The sequence below is a fragment of the Amblyomma mixtum genome, chromosome 1 (assembly GCF_055824585.1).
Source record: "Amblyomma mixtum isolate Tamu chromosome 1, ASM5582458v1, whole genome shotgun sequence".
NCBI classification, from domain to species: domain Eukaryota; kingdom Metazoa; phylum Arthropoda; class Arachnida; order Ixodida; family Ixodidae; genus Amblyomma; species Amblyomma mixtum.
This window is the reverse complement of record NC_143012.1, coordinates 80,909,366-80,932,360: the sequence shown is the minus strand read 5'-3', so window position 1 is coordinate 80,932,360 and position 22,995 is coordinate 80,909,366.

The following is a 22,995-nucleotide window of genomic DNA, read 5'->3' as shown; positions in this document are numbered from 1 at the left end:
CTGTTTTCTCCTCCCCGTCCGATCAGGAACCCGATTTTAATCCGGTCTATACATTCAAAGATATTACAACATATTATCAAAATTGTCATCGCCTTTACCCTAGCCCATGTAAAGGCCTGAAGAAGGCGGATGAGCGGCTCCTTCTCCGCCTTCTCACCAATACATTGCTGTGCCCGGCAGCGCTAAAACATTTTGACCCCTCCTTTAGCGGCAGCTGCCCACACTGTAGTGCAGTGTCTTCTGACACTTATCACATGGTGTGGGCCTGCCCCTCCAACCCCGCTATTCCCCCCATCCCCAACCCAACCCGGGAGGACTGGGAGGCGACCCTGCTCGGCTGCCACGACTTACAGGCCCAACAAGCCTTAGTCGGGCGCGCCCGGGCGGCGGCAACCGCCACTGGGGTCCCATACTAGGGACCTCCACCTAGTGTTTGTAAGGATCGGTCCCTTACGGGCTGATCTAAACATACCTCCTGTTCATTCGTAATAAATGTTTTCACCACCACCACCACCTCCGTACACACTTCACATATCACTACAGCGGAGGAAGTAGCTATTGCTCTCGCGCTGACCACTTCTAAAGCTAGAGTAGTCATAAGTGACTCACAGCGCACCATTCTTAATTTTACTCATGGCCGTATTTCAGTCGAAGCGTTTCGCGTACTCGTATCAAATCCTCCTAAGCACCTGACCCTACTGATATGGGCTCCAGCCCACATGGGTCTGAAGGGTAATGAGGGAGCACATGAGCTAGCTCGAGGGCTCACTTTCCGAGCAGCTTATCACCCCGCCCCAAAAATGCCCGCCTTGGTCAGGAAGGACACCATAATCACTTCACGCGATCTGCTCCAGCACTATCGTCTTTCTCGCCAAATGTATCCAGGTCCGCACCAAGAACTTACAAAGACAGAGGCCGTCACATGGCGCCAACTCCAGACGGACACTTTCCCCAATCCCAAAAGATTCCATAATATATTTCCTGAACGGTATATGCCAATGTGTAAACACTGCAATATCCCAGCAGACCTCCTTCATATGGTCTGGACTTGTCCACGACAACACATGCCAACACCCACACAACATACCTGGGAGGCTCGTCTACGCAGCTCTACCCTAGACGACCAACGAACGCTCATCGGTCTCGCTCTAGAGGCTGCCAGATTCCAAGGAGTCTTGGCCGACCCCTAGATCTGGGCCTTCGGCCCCTTGACTGTTTTAATAAATGTTTACCAACCAACCAACCCACTGACCCAGGGAGCCAGTTATGTTCACTTCCTTTCCTTAAAATGGCACAACGGTTGTCGATACCAACGCATGCAGCGCACATCTGTCACTACCGCCACTTACTCCAAAAAGGCAGTTATTCGCCTTTGCTTTCCAAGCTCCCTTGAAGAGAAGTTTATTGAACTGATTATTCATACAAAGGAACCTTAGTCCCTCACAAAGAAAAAAACAACAAGGCAGCGACTGGTGTCGCTCGGTACAAACAAGCTATGAAACAAGAACACGACGGCGACTGCTGTCGCCGTTCACACAAAATCATTCACAGCACAGAATGTTCAAAGGGTCCATAATGTCCAGTCGAGGCTAACAAAAAACGTGCGCGACATCAGCCTCCAAAAAGTGCGCGCTACGACGCACTCAAAAAGCGCGTGTTCAAGGGTCTCTGTCGCCATTACATTCAAACAAATCACCGATTACTACAAGGAGGAGCACCGGCGCTACCCGGCCCCTTGTAAGGGTCTGGATCGCGCTGACGAGCGCCTCCTCATCAAAATTCTTACTAACACTGTACTGTGCCCGGCGGTGCTTAAACATTTCAATACATCCTTTGATGGCGCGTGCCAGTTCTGTGGGGAGGTGGCTGACACCTTCCACATGGTTTGGGCGTGTCAGTCAAACCCATCTATCCCCCCCAACCCCAACCCCACCAGAGAGGACTGGGAGGCGGCCCTGCTCGGCTGTCAGGACCTAAAGACCCAAAAGGCCTTGGTTCACCGGACGCGGGCGGCGTTGCTTGCCAATGGGGCCCCGGAATAGGGGCTCCACCTAGTATTGTTAGGGGAAAGGGCCAATAGGGCCTACCCCAATCACCTCTCTGTAAATATTTATTGTATTATAAATGTTTTTCACCACCACCAGCAAGCACGCTGCACATTGTGCGCAGGTTGGGCAGGCTGAACCCGCCCATGCGCGTGGGAAGACGGAGGAGCGCGCGAGCGACGGTCTCCGTTTTTTCCGCCCAGAAAAAACTGCCACAGAGAGTGGCCAAGCGGCGCGTAAAGGTGCGCGGCGGACAAGCGACGCGAGCTATATAAGAGCGGCGCGCACACCGATGACCTCTGTTCTCGCTTCGGCGAGCGCGGCTTCGGCCGCTTCTTTTTGAGCAGCGTCCGCTCCGGCGGACGCAGTTGTTGCTGCGACGCGCGTCTTTTCTTTCCTTTTTCTCTTTCCTCTGATCTTTTAACTCTCCTCTATCTGCACGTGGCAGCGGTGGTGGCTTGGCACGAGCCAGTAGCAGGCCCGTGCAATTTCCTCTTCATCCTTCTCTCAGTCACAACAACAACAACAACATGACCTGATGATAAACGCGCGTTCCGACAGCGACAGGTGGAAACGCGCTGCTACTGTCAGGCGTCGCTCAGCGGTCGCTCTCAACTCGGTCCACGAGTCGCGGGCTACCTCCCCCGAGGAGAGGAACACGACTCCTAGCACCTTACAAGCCGGGACCCACTCCACCTCGCCCAGCAGGTCCGATGCGAAGGCCCCGAAACGCAGAGCCTTGCTCTTGCCCCTGTTGAGGAGGGCGCCGGACAGCTCACTAGCTCCCGCTGCATTGGTTTCGCATCTTGAAGCGCGTCTAAGGTGTCCACTGCTGGTTACAACGGACAACGGTGACGGCGACGCCGCGAAAAGCAGAAAAGGGCCCCAAAGGGATGCTCTCTACAACAATCTTATCTGGTGGCAGACACCAGAAATAAAGGTTCGATGTGTTGCCTTCGCTTTAGAGCGCAGAGCTCTTTAGCGCACGTTTCTGCGTTTCGCGGCGTTGCCGTCGCCGTTGCTGTCGCCGTTGTCCGTTGTAACCAGCAGTGGACACCTAAGTTCCAATTTAAGCTGCGAAGCCAATGGAGCGAGAGCTTGGGACGCAGAGGGAAAAATTGGTATATTGGTTTCGCAGGAAGGGAAATGGCGCAGAATGTGTCTCACACATCTCGGTGCCCACCTGAGCCAGAGGGAAAGCACATGCCGTCTTCGAGCAGCGGACACCTGAATCGTGCTTTAAGCTACGTGGCTGTAATGACAGATGTGCGCTGCATGCGTTCGCATAGACAACGTTGTGCTAGAAACGCAGCGCTGAAGCCATAAGCTGTCGGCGTTCGTTTTGTTCATTGGCGTTGACATGTTGCACTCCGATCATGGGCCGAACTAGCTCCCTGGGTCAGTGGACGCCCGAATCGCGCTTATAGGTGCGTGTGGTGACGAGAGATAGATGTGGGCAGCAAGCATTGACAACGTTGTGCCAGAAAGGCGGCGCTGAAGCCATAGGCCGCGTTTTTATGGAGGCAAAGAGCAAGTGGCGCCCGTGTGCTGTGCGATGTCAGTGACATAAACGCTTTGGATGCTTTGATTCGCAAGGCATTCAAGGTAGCACTTCACCTTCCCCTCAACACACCCACAGACAGATTACTAGGCCTGGGCCTCCACAATACGATCCGGGAACTGGTGGAGGCCCACCGACAGGCCCAATACATCAGGCTCACACAAACCTCCACAGGTCGGTATATCCTGGACACCCTCGGAATCAAAATACCGGCCAAAGACAACCCTCCTCGCCATCCGACGATCCCTTCACCGAGAGCTCCTCATCAGGCCGCTCCCGAGGAATATGCACCCGTCCCACCATGAGCAGCGCCGCAGAGCCCGTGTGAAGGCACTCCATCGAGCGTACGGCCCCCAGCCGAACGCCGTGTGGGTGGACGCTGCCTGCACGGGTGATGAAGCGACAGCAGCTGTGGTGGACTCCTCTTTATCCGCCCTCCTCACACTACCTCTCCCTCCAGACACGTCCCCAGAGGCTGCAGAGGAAGCCGCCATTGCCCTTGCTATAACCCGCACGGAAGCCCGGTACATTTTAAGCGATTCTAAAACTGCGATTCTAAATTTTTCTCGAGGCCGAGTCCATGTCCCTGCTTTTCTCATACTGGACTCGCCCGATGCCCCCCCGCCCCGCCAAGTGGAGCTGATATGGGTGCCCGCGCACTCCGGGAATCCCGGAAACGAGGCCGCCAACCTTTTAGCCCGAGGTTCTTTAAACCGGGCTCAGGTGGCCTCGGATCGGGGATTCACGAAGGATCGCATGCACTCATTCAGTGAGCTGACCCAGGCATACAGAGCCTCTCGCCAACTCTACCCCCCGCCCCACCCCTGCCTAGATAACAGACACGCAACACTCTGGCGCAGATTACAAACACATACTCTCCCCTCGCCCCTTACTCTAACCCACTATCATCCCTCCTTCCCCACTCCTGCTTGCGCCCTATGCCCAGAACCCTTCGCTTCTTCCCTCCACATCCTTTCCCTCTGCCCGGCGGACCCTCACCCGCGGGACCTAGAGAACCTCAAGACCTGGGAGGACTGGGAGACCCTGCTGCGTTCGGAGGACCCGGCCGTGCAGACCATCGCCACCGACCGTGCTGCCAGTGTTATGGACCTTCGGAACATAAACACTGGAGTGCAGTGGGGTCGTGCGGGGACCCTGGGGCGTGCCCCGAATTCCTCTGTAAATAAAGTTTTCTCTCTCTCTCTCTCTGCACATTAAAGATCCCCAGGTGGTCGAAATTATTCCGGGGACCTCCACTACAGCACCTCTTTCTCGCTTTCTTCTTTCACTCCTACCTTCATCCCTTCCCTTACGGCGCGATTCAGGTGTCCGCCGAGATATGGGAGACAGATACTGCTCCATTTCCTTTCCCCAAAAACCAATTTACCAATTTTTTAAGCCATAGGCCGTCCGTTTTGATTCTGTTCATTGGCGTTGGCGTCGAGAACGTTTTACACAATGATCATTTTAAGGAAAGCAAGTGCGCATAACTGGCTCCCTAGATCAGTAGCCGCCTGAATTTCTCTTATTGGTACTTGGGGTGATGATAGAGAGATGTGGGCTGCATGCGTTAGCGCTGACAACGGTGAGCGAACTCTCGCGATCAACCTTAACTACCATCTGGAAGAGTGGGAGGGTGGTGGTGGTGGTGAAAACATTTATTACGAATAAACAGGAGGTATGTTTGGATCAGCCCGTAAGGGACCGATCCTCACAAACACTAGGTGGAGGTCCCTAGTATGGGACCCCAGTGGCGGTTGCCGCCGCCCGGGCGCGCCCGACTAAGGCTTGTTGGGCCTGTAAGTCGTTGGGTGCGGACTTTAATGTACGTACATGTAAAAAAACGAATTTCTTACCACTTATGCGGGAGAACATCCCGTTTCTTTCGCTCGTAACGCCTTCCGCGGCTGCGACAACCTCTCCAAATACTTGCATAGACCACCTTTGAGAACCAGGCAGTGATGCAGCAAGTCGAGCATATATCCATCTATTTCTCCGATCACAAAGCTTCCTACAATCAAGAACTGTTAGTGGAGTGGTTCTCGAAGAAGGTTTGGTTTATTGGTTTATTGGGGTTTAACGTCCCAAAGCAACTCGGGCTATGAAGGACGCGGTAGTGAAGGACTTCGGAAATTTCGACCACCTGGTGTTCTTTAGCGTGCACTGACATCGCACAGTGCACGGGCCTCTAGAATTTCGCCTTCATCGAAATCTAGCCACTGCGGCTGCGTTCGAACCCGCGTCTTTCGGGTGAGCAACCGAACGCCGTAACCACTGAGCCACAGCGGCGGGGTTCTTCAAGAAGGAATATGTGTGAAAAATAACAAGTTGTGTGTAATTTTACATGCATGCCTTGCTCGAATTCTTTGCCTCAATCTATCGAAAAGCTGGAACTGCTGCCCCGCCGCGGTGGCTCAGTGGTTACGGCGCTCGGCTACTGACCCGAAAGACGTGCGTTCGATCCCGGCCATGTCCCTGCTTTTGACATACTGGACTCGCCCGATGCACCCCCGCCCCGCCAAGTGGAGCTGCTATGGGTGCCTGCGCACTCCGGGAATCCCGGAAACGAGGCCGCCAACCTTTTAGCCCGAGGTTCTTTAAACCGGGCTCAGGTGGCCTCGGATCGGGGATTCACGAAGGATCGCATGCACTCATTCAGTGAGCTGACCCAGGCATACAGAGCCTCTCGCCAGCTCTACCCCCCGCCCCACCCCTCCCTAGATAACAGACACGCAACACTCTGGCGCAGATTACAAACACATACTCTCCCCTCGCCCCTTACCCTAACCCACTATCATCCCTCCTTCCCCACTCCTGCTTGCGCCCTATGCCCAGAACCCTTCGCTTCTTCCCTCCACATCCTTTCCCTCTGCCCGGCGGACCCTCCCCCGCGGGACCTAGAGAACCTCAAGACCTGGGAGGACTGGGAGACCATGCTGCGCTCGGAGGACCCGGCCGTGCTTCCAGTGTTATGAACCTTAGGAACATAAACACTTGAGTGCAGTGGGGTCGTGCGGGGACCCTGCGGCGTGCCCCGAATTCCTGTTAAATTAAAGTTTTTTTTTCTCTCTCTCTCCCGGCCACGGCGGCCGAATTTCGATGCAGGCGAAATTCTAGAGGCCGGTGTACTGTGCGATGTCAGTGCACGTTCAAGAACCCCAGGTGGTCGATATTTGCGGAGCCCTTCACTACGGCGTCTCTCATAGCCTTAGTCGCTTTGGGACGTTAAACCCCAATAAACCTAAACCTAAACCGAACCCGGGTACTCCAGCCCAGCAAGATAAAACGCATCGCAAAGAGAGACTGCGTGGGGCAAACGCGTAAACTTCAGCAAAGTTTTCAATTAGTCTCTATCTCTTGACGATATTGGCAGATAAAGGCATTAATGTTGCCTTCTATTTCGGTATGTTTTATATAATTCTTTGCTTTCCTTCTCGTGCTTCGCTGCATGCGCTGTAGAGTCAGTGTCTACCAATGCTGTCCCCGTTAGTGCCGTGAAAATTTACAACTAACTATTACTTGAGTGTATGTCCTTTGTATGAGCTTCTAGGATCTCCGAGTCAGTTAAAAGACGGGTCTGTACTAGCAATGTTCTTTTAGATATGGCGGTTATAGTTAGGCGGTTATAGGGTTTAAAAAATTGTTTCATTTCGGGCCCTGCCTGCCTCCCTAATTTTAGTGTTCACCAGCACTATTGTTCACCAGCAGTTCAGTTGGTGGACGCTGCGGTGTGTGTTCCGGCCGCCGGCTTGCGTCGGTGGCCGGTGTTCGACCTTTTTACGTGCGCTTTTGTTAAGGTGTCCTTCGGCTGGCGGGCGCCTCAATATGGTGAGCCAGCCACCTACAAAGGCTCTTGCCTTTGATGTTGTCGTCCCTGAGGGGCCTAGTCCGGAGGATGTCGTCGATGCGACAGCCTCCGTTGTTGGATTGGAAGAAGTGTACTGCGTCCAGCACTTCGGTGGACGCAACTACCAAGTCACTGAGAAAAGTGAAGCCGCCATGGCTAAAATCGTTGAAGCTTCCTGCCTCATCATCGGCAAGGAACGCGTCGCCATCGTTCCCCTGAGCCCGCAGGTGACCCAGGTGACTGTCCTCTTTCTGCCCGCCCGTGTACCTAGTGACGCCCTTGCCAAGGCTCTCTCCCCTTATGGCAAGGTGCTGCACATAAGACGCGGCGTCATGGGGTCGCGTCCCACTGTCACCACCGGGACCCGTTATGTGCGGATTGAGATGAAGCCGGAGTCACCCGTACCAAACTACATCAAGGTCGCGGGCCACCGCGTGACGTGTGACTACAAGGGAATGCAGCGCGTTTGCCGGCGTTGTGGGTCCACTGCGCACTTCAGGGCACAGTGCACGGCTCCTTTCTGCGCCCGCTGTGGGGTCTTTGGGCACCAAGGCCAAGGTTGCGTGCTCCCATGTCGCCGTTGTGGCGATCCACACGCTACCGTGGCGTGCGCCATAAAGCCCTCGTACTCGGAGGCTGCGGCCCGCCCTGCGCCCCCGCAGGCCGCTCAGGGAGCCGCTGAAACCATCAAGAAGCCCGGCGCATCCAACACCGACGCCGTTACGGTTGCTTCCGCTGCGTCCCAGCCTCACTGCGTTGAAGAACCGGAGTCTGCTCTTGATGCGTCCAATACTGCACCAAGTGAGCAGACAGTAAATGTGCGTGCTGCGTCAGCCTCCGTCTCTCCGTGCGTCCCTGCGATGCCACGGGGGTCGAGCCTACTGTGGCCCTGGAAAACCATGATGCTGAGAACGTGCCCCTCTCGAAGCCCGTGCTACAGCCCGCGGCCAGCGTTGCGGATTTGAGCAGGGACACCGACATAGCTGAGGTTGACGGTGACGACAGCAGCTTGCCATCCTCAGCCTCTTCAGTCAACCTCGTCATTGACGAGACTGTCATCACGCCTGAGGAGGACCCGACGCCGACGTCGTCGTCGCCGACATCGCTTGGAGAGGAGCCAAGATCATCTCCAGACGCTGATCCTGTGCAATCGCCGTCCTCTTCGTCATCGAGGACCAGCGCCAGCACTTCCAGCGCACAGTCTTCCGATGTTGAGATGGTCGCTTTGAGTTCAAGCTTAAAGCGTCCACATGCGTCGACTACGGACTCGGACAATTCTGCCGGTCGGCCAAGGAGGCCTCGTGCCTCCTCTGGTCCGACCCTCCGCAAAAAGTGAGGTGGTTTAGCGCCGTTCGCGGCGCGCTTTGTATTGCCTAAACATCACGACTTTTCAGGTTTAATTTTTCATTTCCAAAATGACTCATCTTCAAATTATTACTCTTAACGTACAGGGGTTCCGCAGTGTTTTGAAGCAGGCAGCGGTGGTCGCATTCGCTCGTTCCTCGGGTTGCGATATTGTCTGTCTGCAGGAAACAAATTTTTTTCGCCTCAGTGACGTGTTGAAATTCAAGCGTAGGTTTGGCGTCGATGCCTTCTTTTCGTACACCAGCACGCGTTCTAGCGGCGTTGGCGTTCTCGTTTTGAACCGCTCACTCTTGCGAGATCATCATGTTGTCTACGATGCGCTTGGACGCGTGCTGGCGTTCGACTGCACGTTTAACGCACTTCAGCTGAGAATTCTTTGCATTTATGCGCCTGCTCATTCTAATTTGGTAAACGCATTCTTTAAAGATTTAGATGTGTATTTTCTTGGAGGGCGTAATGTTGTGATGTTGGGCGATTTCAACTGCGTGCTCGATACGGTCGCCGATGTGCAAGGCCCTGGTAGGGGTAGGCCAGGCTGGAATGCGCGCGAGTTGCGCCGCCTAGTCAGCCATTTTATGCTCACGGACGCTTATGAGCTCCTCTATGGCAACGTCTTTGTGTGGACTTGGCGTCGCGGGTTATCGGCGAGTCGGTTAGACAGGGCGTATGTTCCGACGAGCTTTTCGCGGACAGTGTGTGCAGCCAATGTAATGATGCTACCATCCTCGGCGGTGCACATATCAGATCACCGCCCTTTTCTTCTATCGCTCGCGGTTCCGGCGGCTGCAGGATCTCCTCAGAGACCATGGCGGTTGGATGCACGCATCCTTCACGACGCCAGCACTAAAGAGGGGCTCACGCGCGTCTTGCGTTTTTCGGTTGTTGGGGCCGTGCCTGGTGACTGGGACCGTCTGAAGGAGCAGTGGCGTCACCATTGCGCCGCATCTTGTCGAGCCCTTAGGGCTCGCGTGTCAGATGAGGTGCGCGTGGTGACGGCGAAGTTGCGTATTGCTCAACGCACCCCGTCGCCTTCGTCGCTCATGTGCGCATGGAAAGAGGAGCTTTCGGAGCGCCTACAGCGCCTTTTACGTGCCTCCTCTTTGACAGCTTCTGCATGGCGTTGTCGACGCAGTCCAACTGCTCATCCCGAGGTACTTCGCTTTGCGCGTCAAGAGCTGTTGACCCCTCAAGGTGCCCCTGCCTTTACACCTACCGCAGGGGCTATGTCCCAACCAGGTGGCAGGAATTTCAGTGCGTTTTGTAACCATTTCAGGAGTATTGCTCAGTCGCTCCTTCTACTTGATCGCAATGTAGTTTCCGCAAGCCTATTTTTAGCAGGCTTGCCTCAGGTTTCCACAACTCCATGACGGCCTTATGGCTCTGCCAACAACAAGGGAAATCAAGGAGGCGTTGGACTCCATGAAACGAGGCTCAGCACCTGGACCAGACGGCCTTCCTGTGGAGTTCTATTTACAATTCTGGGATATTGTAGGCCCCATTTTCTCGGAAGTGCTAAAATTATGCTTCACTCAGCAAGTTTTCCCTGAATCATTCAAAAGAGGCCGCATTGTACTAATTCCAAAAAAGTCTCCTTTCTCGACATGTCCGGCAGATTGGCGCCCTATCACCCTACTAAATTCAGATTACAAAGTACTAGCAAAATTACTTGTTCGTCGTCTGCGGTCTCTCCTCCCGTTGCTTATTTCCTGCCACCAGGTTTGCTCCATCCCAGGCCGTGAAATACATAGTTTATCTTCTGTAACGCGAGACATCGTAACGTATACTTTACGGCGGCGCGCACAGGGTCTTCTTGTTTCCCTTGATCAAGTGAAGGCGTTCGACTTTTTAGAGCACGAGTATATTTACGGGACGCTGGATGCTTTCGGTTTCCCAGCTTCTTTCGTGCTTCTCATTAAAGAGATGTACAGAGATATTTCAAGCACTCTGTTCCTCGATGGCCGGGAAAGTACCGCGTTTGATGTTCGCCGTGGCGTCCGTCAAGGTTGTCCGCTCTCCCCCCTTTTGTTTGTCTTAGCATTAGAGCCTTTCCTCTTGGCAGTGAATCGCCACTCCCTTATTAGAGGTCTGGCTTTGCCAGGGAGCGAAGCGGTACGCGTCACTGCTTATGCAGATGACATCACTCTGTACTTAGCTGATGAACGCAGCTTGCTTGAAACTCTAAATGTTTTAAGCATGAAATGCTTTTAGCCCCGTTGTCGGCAGTGTGGTGACGTCACGCCGAGACCGAGAGCCATCATCCGGGCACTGAAATCCAGTCATCCGGGCACTGAAATCCAGTCATCCGGGCACTGAAATCCAGTCATCCGGGCACTGAAATCCAGTCATCCGGGCACTGAAATCCAGTCATCCGGGCACTGAATTCCAGTCATCCGGGCACTGAATTCCAGTCATCCGGGCTCTGAAACGAGAACATCCGGGCACCGGGCACTGAAATCCAGTCATCCGGGCACTGAATTCCAGTCATCCGGGCACTGAATTCCAGTCATCCGGGCTCTGAAACGAGAACATCCGGGCACCGTACGAGACTTAACGAGATTTAACGAGACTCTCTAAGCCCTCCTACGCGACCGGCATGCAAGCGCCGGTTGGTCTCCAAACGAGACAAAAAATAACTGCTGCCAGTGCCTTCTCAATGTTTATCAAGATATCAGTGGAGCTGTGGGTTTGATAATGCACGGAATTATAATTTCCGATTTCTAATAACGCGTGCAAAAAGCACATAAATGCCACGTTACACTTCGTTGTCATACGTGATCTCTTAGGGGCTTCGCGCATCGAAGCAAAGCCGCGCAGGCGCACAGGGGCCCGGGGGAGAAGCGCTGCGTTCAAAGGGCAAGGCATCGCGCCGAACGGGTGGTGGCGTTCCTCCCTTCCTTTACGGTGCGGTTCGGGTGTCCACCGAGATGGCAGAGAATTACTGCGCCATTTCCTTTCCTCAAAAAACCTTGCGGTCAAATGGCAAGGCATTGCGCTGAACGGGTGGTGGCGTTCCTCCCTTCCTGTACGGTGCGGTTCGGGTGTCCACCGAGATGACATTAGGCCCGTAAACATTTCATGCTTACTCTACTCTCGTTTACGGGAGAGGCAGAGATTTTTTCGTGAGTACGCCTCCTTGTCTGGAGCTGCTCTTAATTACTCGAAGAGTTGTTACTTTTTTGTGGGGTCTACCCAGACTCGTATTTCATCTGCAATACCTTTGCAGTGGTGCGCGCAGATGCGCATTTTAGGTGTGACCTACGACTGTGCTGGAATATGGGATGGTGTGGGGTCTTCGGTCGTCAACGACATTACAGCTCGTGTGCGAAGGGCGCAGACATTCGACCTGCCTCTGCTTGAGAGGCGCTACCTGGTTCAGTCAGTCATTCTCGGTGCCTTCTGGTACCTTTGCTATACTGTTAAACCACCCCTCCGTGTCATAAGGTGGGTGCAGACTACAGTTTTTTCTTTTTTTTGGTCAGGCGGTACCGAGCTTGTGGCTCGTGCTGTTCTTGGACAACCACGGGAGAGAGGAGGTTTTGCCTTTCCAAATTTGTCTGTTACGTCCTCGCTGTTAGCTTTAAAGGGTATTTTGCGTATCCTGCTAGGAAACGCGTCTCCGGCGCGAACCCTGACTCGGTACTTTTTGGGCCCTTCTTTGCGCTTTTTGGATCCCGCGGCCCCTGTTAATCATGGACCTCAGTCAGAGCAACCTTCCGCTTTCTATGCCTCGTCAGTGGCCTTTTACAGGCATGTAACAGCAGTAGCACCTGATGTCAACATCGTCGCAGACCGTGTGGTGGACATTATGGGCTCGCTATTGTTGCCTGTTGTGCCGGCGGCTCGCCGCTCACTTATGCGCCGCGTTCAGTGGGCGCGCTTAGCGTCGACACCCCTCCCAGACCATCTACGCGACTTTGTCTGGAAACTTGGCTGGGCAGGGCTCCCTACTTGTGATCGGTTAGAGCGATGGGGTGTTTTACGCTCCAGTATCTGTCCGAATTGCCCACTCCCGGAATCTAATCGCCACGCTACAGTCACCTGCGTGGTAGCGCGTGTCTTTTGGCGCGCGGTTCATGCGGGATTCCGTGGGCAGGACATTTCGTACTTCGTCTCCCGCGGCCGATTCCCCAGCGGCCGTTTTGCTCGCCTGTTAATTGTTGCGGGTCTTTTTAGTTTATGGCGCAGTCGATGCGCCGCGGTCGGTGGTGGCTTTCGACGCCGCGCTGTGTGGCCGATTCTCGGCCGTCGCCGACGGGAGCTCATCAGTTTTTTGTCCGAGGAACTCTTTTTCTTGGGTGAGGAAGAGTTACTCCGGCAATGGTCATGCCCATTCATTTCTGTGAATAATAGTCGTCTTGTCCTGGTTTTTAGGCCAAACTGGCGCTAAGGTGTCTTTTTAAATATTTCAATGTCAAATTATTGCCTTTTCACCCTTGTGTCAATAGGTATTCTATTCTGTTTTACATCGCCCACGAGCAATTCATATTAGTTAGAGATGTTTATGGTAGCTGTTTAATTGGCTCGCCTTACATGCTTATTGTCATGTGTTCTTGAAAATGTCACTGTACCTGGTAACCTTGGCATGTGTACATATGTAAATAAAATTTTTTCTAAACACGGTTATAGTTTTGTATGTTTTTGCTGGAACTCCGTTCTGTTGGCACGAGGCACTGACAGTTGTCGTTTTGTCGTGCAGTGGAGTAACGACAAAAGATTACCAGACGCTGATTATCAAGCGTTACCTTAAGTTTTTTTTTTGCACAAAGCATTTTGATGCCAACATATACAGCATCAGAAGGAAAATCGTTTGACAGCACTTCGAATGTCCTACCTCAAGTATCTTGGTCGTAATGGACATCTGAATACCAAAAAAATTATGGTTTTGGAGACCAAAGGTCGTCGGTACGAATGCGCTAAGCTTTGACTCTACTATTAAGGCGGTAGCCTTTAATGCCTGATCGTTGTAAGCAGGAGTTGTCGACAGAAATGTCACGCTTTTCAATTGGTCGAAATGATCGTTACGTCACAGTGCGCGAATTTCAAACATTGCCACTTGTACTTTGGCTAGTAACCATGCAACCAATTAAAGGGATTGTATAGTGATGCTCCATGTAAGTGGGTCTGAGTTTAGTTGATAAGTTAATTTACTGATTGCCATAATTAACCTAGTTATGCTAATTAATTATTAATTACTTTCCTAAATGTGCAAATTGGTCGAGTGGGGGAATCGAACTAGAGTCTCCGGAGTGCGAGACGAGCACGCTAACCATTCCGCCATGGCTGCTGGATGTTTGGCGCGTCTTGTGAATAAGGTGTCTTCGTTCGCTCCTATCTTCCTCCCTTCCCGTTACGACGAGATTCAGGTGTCCACCGAGATATGCGAGACAGATACATTTCTTTTCCTCAAAAACCAATTTACCGACGAGCAAGGCGTAAATTGGTAAATTGGTTTTTGAGGAAAGGAAATGGCGCAGTATCTGTCTCACATATATCGGCGGACACCTGAACCACGCCGTAAGGGAAGGGAGGAGGGTGGGAGTGAAAGAAGAAAGAGACCAAGAGGTGCCGTAGTGGAGGTCTCCAGTCACCTGGGGATCTTTAACGTGCACTGCAACAAAACAGGTGTACACTACGTGGACGCCTCCGGCAATCACCACGGGAGATGGTTCACAGCCGGGGTAGTTCACAACAGCAACACAGTTAACGGCCTCACTTTCAGAGCCCGCAGTGCAACACAAGCAGAAGAGGTCGCGATTGCTCTCGCGGCCTCACATTCCAATTCAAAATACATAATCACCGACTCGCGAGGGGCCTGTCGGAACGTCGAACAAGGCTGCACTCCCTTCCTAGCCTATCGAATATACCAAAATTGCATACGGGATACGGACCCCGCACACCGTTACCTCATATGGGCCCCTGCTCATCAGGGGTTGGCAGGAAACGAGGCAGCAGACGCAGCCGCCCGCGCGCTCTCTCACCGGGCTGTTTTCTCCTCCCCACCTGATCAGGTACCCGATTTTAATCCGGTCTATACGTTCAAAAATATCGCAACCTAATATCAAGATAGCCATCGCCTTTACCCTAGCCCATGTAAAGGCCTCAAGAAGGCGGATGAGCGGCTCCTTCTCCGCCTCTTCACCCATACATTGCTGTGCCCGGCAGCCCTAAAACATTTCGACCCCTCCTTTAGCGGCAACTGCCCGCACTGTAGTGCGGTGTCTTCGGACACCTATCACATGGTGTGGGCCTGCCCCTCCAACCCGGCCATTCCCCCCATCCCCAACCCAACCCGGGAGGACTGGGAGGCGACCCTGCTCGGCTGCCACGACTTACAGGCCCAACAGGCCTTAGTCGGACGCGCCCGGGCGGCGGCTACCGCCACTGGGGTCCCAAACTAGCGACCTCCACCTAGTGTTTGTAAGGATCGGTCCCTTACGGGCTGATCCAAACACCTCCTGTCCGTTCTGAATAAATGTTTTCACCACCACCACCACCAATGTGCACTGACATCGCACAGCACACGGGCGCCTCTTGCGTTTCGCCTACATCGAAACGCAAGAGGCGCCCGTGTGCTGTGCGATGTCAGCGCACGTTAAAGACGTAGAGCCGAACAGACGATGGCGTTCTGTGGACTCCCTGGCACCGTTGCAAGACGCTGTCGCGTTCCACTCTTAGAGGCGAAGCTTAACGTCTTAACCACACATCGCTGACACAAGCAGCAACACCGCGCATAAGGCTGTCGCCTTACCGCAATTTAGGTGAACAAAGTGCCCCCTGAATTTTTATTTTTATGCTCCATAACACGCCGAATTGTTGATACTACCTAATGCCAATCCGAATGTTGTCCGCAACTTAAGTGGTTCACAATCCGTACCAATGGTACCACTCAATGGTCCAGTCCAGCTGTTTGCACACTGGGGTATTTACAGGGAGACGAAAGTATGGTACACAATATATATGCGCACTTGGGGGCTGCTTATCAGTATAGCACTTTGCTTTGAAACCGGTTGGGTCACATAGTATGGTACCACCCTGGCAGCTGGTAGCGCACCACTTGGTAACTGGTGGATACCACCAATGGTTGCTTATTATGGCGGCCACGTTGGTCATACGATATGCAAATTTTGTTTATGCAAACGCTAACCCCTGTAGACACCATTTTTAGACAATGACCTAGTGTTGCATACTCACACGACCTTGAGTACCGCGAGTAGCAGAGCTAACACTCTGAAATCTGCAGGCATTGAAAAGGTGAAATTTTTGCCTTTAAGTACATTGCTGGAGCCTTCAGTCTCAGCGCGGTGTGAACCAGGGTCGACACAAAGCAAGTAGGCTTGGGAGACCCTACTGCGCTCTGAGCACCCGGCCAAGCAAGCCATCGCCACCGGCCGGGCTGCCAGTGTCATGAGCCTCCGGGACATGAGCGTTTGAGAGCAGTGGGGCCGTGCGGGGGCCCACGGACCTGTGTGTCCCAAACTCCCCAGTTGTAAATAAAGTGTTCACCATCACCACCACCACCGCTTCGTCTTCCAATTCTTTATACCACACAGCGAAAAAAAATTCAGGGGGCACTTTGACTGTCTTAAGTGGGTAGAGGCGAAAGCGTTTTCCGCACCACTTTGACTGCTTCTGTGGCACTGGTGGCGTCACATATAATTGAGTACTAAATACTAAGTGATGACAAATCACTAATTAATGATTGATTACTGATAAATGCCTGAATACTAATTAACTGCTAATTATTGACTCTTAAGCTTCGCATTTAGGAGTGGAACGCGACAGCGTGTTGTAGCGCTGCCAGGGAGTCCACGGAAGTAAAATAAATGTAAATTGGTTTTTGAGGAAAGGAAATGGCGCAGTAACTGTCTCACATATCTACGCAGACACCTGAACCGCGCCGTAAGGGAAGGGAGGAAAGTGGGAGTGAAAGAAGGAAGAGAGAAAGAGGTGCCGCAGTGGAGGTCTCCGGTATAATTTCGACCACCTGGGGATCTTTAACGTGCACTGACATCGCACAGCACACGGGCGCCTCTTGCATTTCGCCTCCATCGAAACGCGGCCGCCGCGATCGGGTTCGAACCCGGGTACTCCGGCTCGGTAGACGAGCGCCTTACCACTGAGCCACTTGGCAGGGGAGATCTCCCCCTTAGCTGCTTGTATTTTACGACGGACTGCCACTGATCCAACACCAAAAAAAATCATTTGGGCTCCTGGCCACCAGGGCTTACGAGGTAATGAGGCCGCTGACGCGGCTGCCCGAGCGCTTACTCACCGGGCTCCTCATCCCAGCTCTTCTGGCTCGGAGACTAACCAGCCGCTGCTGCGATTCAGGGAAATATTAACACATTATAGCGACAACCACCGCCTTTTCCCGGCCCCTGCAAAAGGGCTGAGTAAGACGGAGGAGCGAACTTTAAGGCGCCTGCAGACAGGTACTCTACTCTGTCCTGCAATAATAAAACATTACGATCCTAACACGGATGGGCGATGCCCACACTGTGGGGAGACCTGTGATATCTTCCACATGGTGTGGGCATGTACTCAAAATCCCCACCTCCCCCCTTCCCCTACCCCTTCCAGAGAGGCATGGGAGACTGCCCTCCTCAACTGCTCCTCGCTTGAGTCCCAAAGGGCTCTGGTGAAACGGGCGAGAGACGGGGCCTCGTCGTGCGGTGTCCCGGACTAGGGACGCCGACCATGTAGCGGGGCCACTCGGTGGCTCACAAACTCTTTTTCCCAAAATAAAAGTTTTCACCACCACCACCGCGGCGGGTATCCACGGAAGGCCACCACCCGTTCGGCGCGATGCCTTGCCCTTTGAACGCAACGCTTTTTGAGGAAAGGAAATGGCGCAGTAATTCTCTGTCATCTCGGTGGACACCTGAACCGCACCGTAGAGGAAAGGAGGAAGTGGGAGTAAAAGAAGACAAAGAGGGCCCGTAATGAAGGAAATGAAAATTGTATTTGAGGAAAGGCAATTACGCAGTAACTGTCTCACATATCTCGGTGAACACCCGCCAAAATTCAGGGGGCACTTTTTTTACCTAAAGTGTGGTCACTGATGTGTGGTTAAGATGTTAAGCTTCGCCTCTAAGAGTGGAACGCGACAGCATATTGCAACGCTGCCAGGGAGTCCATTGAACACCATTGCCCATTCGGTTCTACGCCTCGCTCGTCGGTAAATTAGTTTTTGAGGAAAGGAAATGTATCTGTCTCTCATATCTCGGTGGACACCTAAACCTCTCCGGAAGGGAAGGGAGGAGGATGGGAGTGAGCGAAGACACCGTATTCACTAGACGCGCCTTTGTTCATTCCTATCCATCGAGTGCTGTAGCTATGTAAATAGCCATGTAAATAGTCACATATGTTGTAATGCACTGTATTCCCACGCCTTTGAAGGCAATAAAGAAAATAAAAAAAAGCTGGCATGGCGGAGTGGATAGCATGCTCGTCTCGCACGCCGAAGACCGGGGTTTGATTCCCGAGCTCGACCAATTTTCTACTCGGTTTTATTTATTTATATGGCCTGACTAGAAAAGTTAATTAGGCTAATTGCGTAATTAAGCAATTAACTAAGCTGAGTTCCACTTACTTGGAACATCACTATACGATCCCTTCAATTGGTTGCATGGTTACTAGGCAAAGTACAGTTGGCCCCGTTTGAAATTCGCGCACTGTGACTTCACGGCCGTTTCGACCAACTGAAAAGCGTGACATTTTCTGTCGACAACTGCTGCTTATAACAATGAGGCATTAAAGGCTTTCGCCTTAAAATCTAAGCCCCAGCACGGGGGTGTAGTTACGGTTAGACGTGTGTGAGAGACTGCGAAATCATCGTGGTCACCATTAACATTCCAGCGTGTACGACGAAAATCATATGCTGCAGCCTTATGCCCGAGACACACACATATGTGCTGTGCACTCTCGTGTGTCAGAACTGTCTCCGCACTGGCCGCGCACAGTGCACATGCCGGTGCCCCGGGTTGTGAGCACGCAGGGGCAACAGGCACGAAAAGAACTCCAGCAGTTCTCGCGCGGCAGGGATGCGAACTTGCCTGCTTTGCAAAGCTCAAGTCCACTTGGGAATAGATCCGTCATGCCAAAATTGAGTGAACAATTTCTCCTGTCGACAGGATCTATTTACCGCCAGATACAGATGATAAAAAGTAGGAAGAGACCCTCCAGAAGCAGGAAACAATGCACCGCCTCGAAGACTTCCACCCGCGAGTACGTAGCTAGTGGAAGTGCGGCTCAGCTGCCACCTCACGCTAGATCTCACTGCTGTACTCTTTGCGCCGACCGATATACCACATCCCCTAGCCTGGGTCCAAGCCCATAATGTAGGCACCAGTGGCCAACAGCGAATCCACCGTGTAGCCCCAAGGAACCAAGAGCAGCCCCGGAAACTACGCTGCCTTGTTGAAAATAGACGAGGCCACCGTAGGTCCCAGCATCAGCTCAATGACATCTGCCCCGAACTCGATGGCCTGCGCTGCCATCTCGACAACTTACCACAGCTGTGTTGGGTTAGTGCTTGAGTTAAGTCGGCTGTTGAGTAGGTTTTTCGAGAATGGTTTGGAGATGATTGGGGCTGCTGCGGAAGGAAGGAAGGGAAAACTTTATTTACAGTAATGGTTTTTCCTGCGGTTTGGGGGCTTCTTCAGAGACGTCTTGGTTCTACCCCCAGGAGCCTTCTCTGTCGAAGTCGTCCGCCTCTAATCAGTGGTCGGTTGCCCTCAGTCCAGGGCTCCGCTGGCCACTGCCGCCCGTTGAGCTCGCTGTACCAGACCTTGTTGGTCTTCGCAGCGGTCGCTGGACAGCAGTCTCCCACTGCTCCGCACTCGGGTTTTGTATTTTGGGGACCACGTCTATGTTTTGGCAGGCCCATGTGATGTGGTATAGTGTAGGTTTTTCGTCGCACCAGGGCCATTTGTTCGTGTATATCGTAGGGTGCATTTTGTTTAGTATATGTATGTTTGGGAAAGAGCCTGTTTGTAATTGTCTCCAAGTGACAGCTTCCTCTCTGCTGAGAGATTTGTGCGGTGGGGGATATCGCATTCTTCTGCCTCTATAGTTTTGTAGTATGGCCGAGTATTCCCTGGGTGCTGGCGCGAGTTCCGCGGTCTCGTCGGAAGCTCGGAAAGTAATGTATCCTCGAGCTATCCTGTCGGCCTCTCGGTTCCCTGCAACCCACGTGTGCCCCGGTACCCACACAATTTTGTGTAGGATCTTGTCGTTTTGTTCTTCCCGGTTTTTAATTCTGTCACTCGCTGCGAGGAGTATACGGAGCGCGTGACGACCTATCCTGCCATTCATGTAATTTCGGCAGGCTGTTTGAGAGTCCGTAAGTATTGTTAGTGACCGCACGGTTCTATAGCCCTCTGCCACCGCTAGAGCAACGGCTACTTCCTCGGACTCTGCAGCTGTGCAGCCTCGGAGAGACGCGCTGGTCATTTCGCGTAAAGACGAATCGACCACCGCCGCTACAGCGATTTTGGTATCTCCTCCTCTCCAAGACGCGTCTGTATACACGGTCGTGGCTTGAGGAGCGTATGTTTTCTCGATGAATTCGGCCCTTGCTTCTCTTTTGCCTCGATGGAGGTTGGGATCCATGTTTTTTGGTATTGGCGCTACCTTGAGGGTCTTGCGAAGCTCGTCGGGGATCGTTGCCGTCCTCGACATTTCTCGCATCTGCTCGCGGTATCCGAGCCTCTGCAGGAGCGCTCTTCCTGTCGTTGTTTGCAACAGCCTGAGTTTTTGCGACTCAAGCTGCGCCTCTCGTAGCTCCTCAAAGGTGTTGTGTAATCCCAGGGCCATGAGTTTTTCTGTAGACGTGTTGCGTGGTAGTCGGAGCGCTGTCTTATACGCTTTGCGTAGCAGGGCATCCGCTTGTTGTATTTCATTTTTGTTGAGGCACTGGTAGGGTAGGCTGTACGTGATTCGACTAACTACTAGGCTTCTAACTAGTTTTAGTGTGTCTTCTTCACGCATGCCATGTCGCCTGTTGGTGATGCGGGTGATCATGCGTGCGACTTGTAGCGTTGTTGCTTTCAGTAGGGTAAAAGTGTGAGTACTGCGCTGGTTGGATTGAACCCACATGCCCAAAATTGTTATTGTTGTCTTTTCGGGTATGGGCGTCCCATCTAGGTAGACGTTGAGTTTTAGGTCCTCGTTGGTTGTGACCGTCCGGTTTTGCTTGCCTCTCGAGACTCTCAGCAGTTCCGATTTCCCAGCAATACCTCGCAGTCCTCTTTCTGCGAGGTATTGCTCTACACAAGAGGCCGCTTGCTGTAGCCTTTCTTCCTTCTCTCCGAGACAGCCCGTGTTTGTCCAGACTGTTATATCGTCAGCATACATTGCATGCCTGATGCCTTCGATGTTCTCTAGCTTTCGAGCTAGGCCTATCATAGCTATGTTGAAGAGTAGGGGTGAGATAACTGACCCTTGGGGTGTTCCTTTGTTTGGAGTGCGAATTTTTTCCGATCGCAGGTCTCCTATGCCGATGGTGGCAGTCCTATCGGACAGGAAGGCTTTGACGAAGCCGTGGATTCTGCGTCCGCAATCCAGGTTGTCTAGGCCCGTAAGGATCGCTTCGTGGCTGACGTTATCGAATGCCCCCTTGATGTTCAGGGCCATTATGACATTTTCTCCCGTCCGAGGTACGTTTCGCAGGACATCTTCTTGTATTTGGAGGAGAACGTCCTGCGTCGAGAGCTTCGCTCTGAAGCCGAACATGGTATGTGGTACACAGTCGTTGTCTTCCATGTAATTTTGCAGTCTGAAAGTTACAACCCGTTCGTAAAGCTTGCCAAGGCACGACGTGAGTGATATAGACCTGAGGTTTTCAATTTGTAGCTTTTTACCAGGTTTAGGTATGCGGACGACGGAACACAACTGGGTTCTGTCGTCCTCTCTTGTCCTGTCTTTCGCGCTGTAACTATGAAAGATCGTCACCAGCTCGGCCAAGAGCTTGCTTTAGACAACTACAACAAGCGATAACATCCCTATGGTAACGGCAGACGGCGGCTAAAAACTGAGGACCGGTGCCCGAGGTGTCACAACGAGAGCAACATTATGAGTGCTTCCACCGACAGCGCGATTCCTCCTCCACGTTCAAGCCTACATCTCAATGCACCATTGTAACTGCAACCCCAGCCCATTAAACCGTATTCATCACTGGAGTCACTCACTATGCAAGAACACTCTTTTGACTCCTCAGCAGACCCAACCCGCTCCAAAACATTCTTGACAAACCTATTCGACAGCCGACTTAACACAAGAAGGAACTCAGTTTCCTGATTGAATGGAGCCCAATCGGGAGCAGCTACATCTGCAGGAGCAACCAAGCTATTACAACAGCAGCAGCAGCAATACCTCAGTGCAATTGTTTTGTGGTTTTATGGAGCTTAACGCCCCAAAGGGACTCAGGCTAGGAATGTCGCCGTAGTGCAGGCCTCCAGTAATTTCGACCTCCTGGCGTTCTTTAACGTGCACTGACATCTCACAGTACATGGACCTCTAGAATTTCGCCTCCATCGAAATTCGACCACCGCGGCCGGGATCGAACCCGCATCTTTCGGATCAGTAGCCGAGCGCCATAACCAATGAGCCACCGCGGCGTCTCTCAGCGAAATGTTCGAACATATCGGGGCACAGACGTATAAACCCACACGGCCATCGTGCGAGGTACTGCGCAACAGAACAAGAGCCATTCAAAACAAATGAAGTGCTCGTGATCCACAAGACCAAAAGATGAGCACGATCATAAATTTCGGAGGTATAAGCAGCAGTCATCTTCATTAACCGCTAGCCATGCCGACCAACCTCAATACTGAAAGGTGTGCTGTGTTGGTACTGGTGGTTCTCAAGTGGCACTACCGGGCGTCCAGCAAGGCCCGCCAGAGTTCCACTACCTCTTCGAGCAAGTCGGCTATCCTCAGATGCTTCTCATTCAAAGAGAGCCCGGAATTTACAAATTTATGTCACTAAACCAGATTTTCTTCCTTTTTCAACCCGACATCATTAAAACGGTAGTGGTCAAAAGCGGGTAACCGCATAAACATAGCTCTGTTCGTCAGTCACAAATTGAAGCGCGCATTGCACTCTATACTTAAAAGTAATCGCCGTGGACTGGCCAGTCGAATGATGTCACAGCCATTGCAGCTTCGGTCTACCTG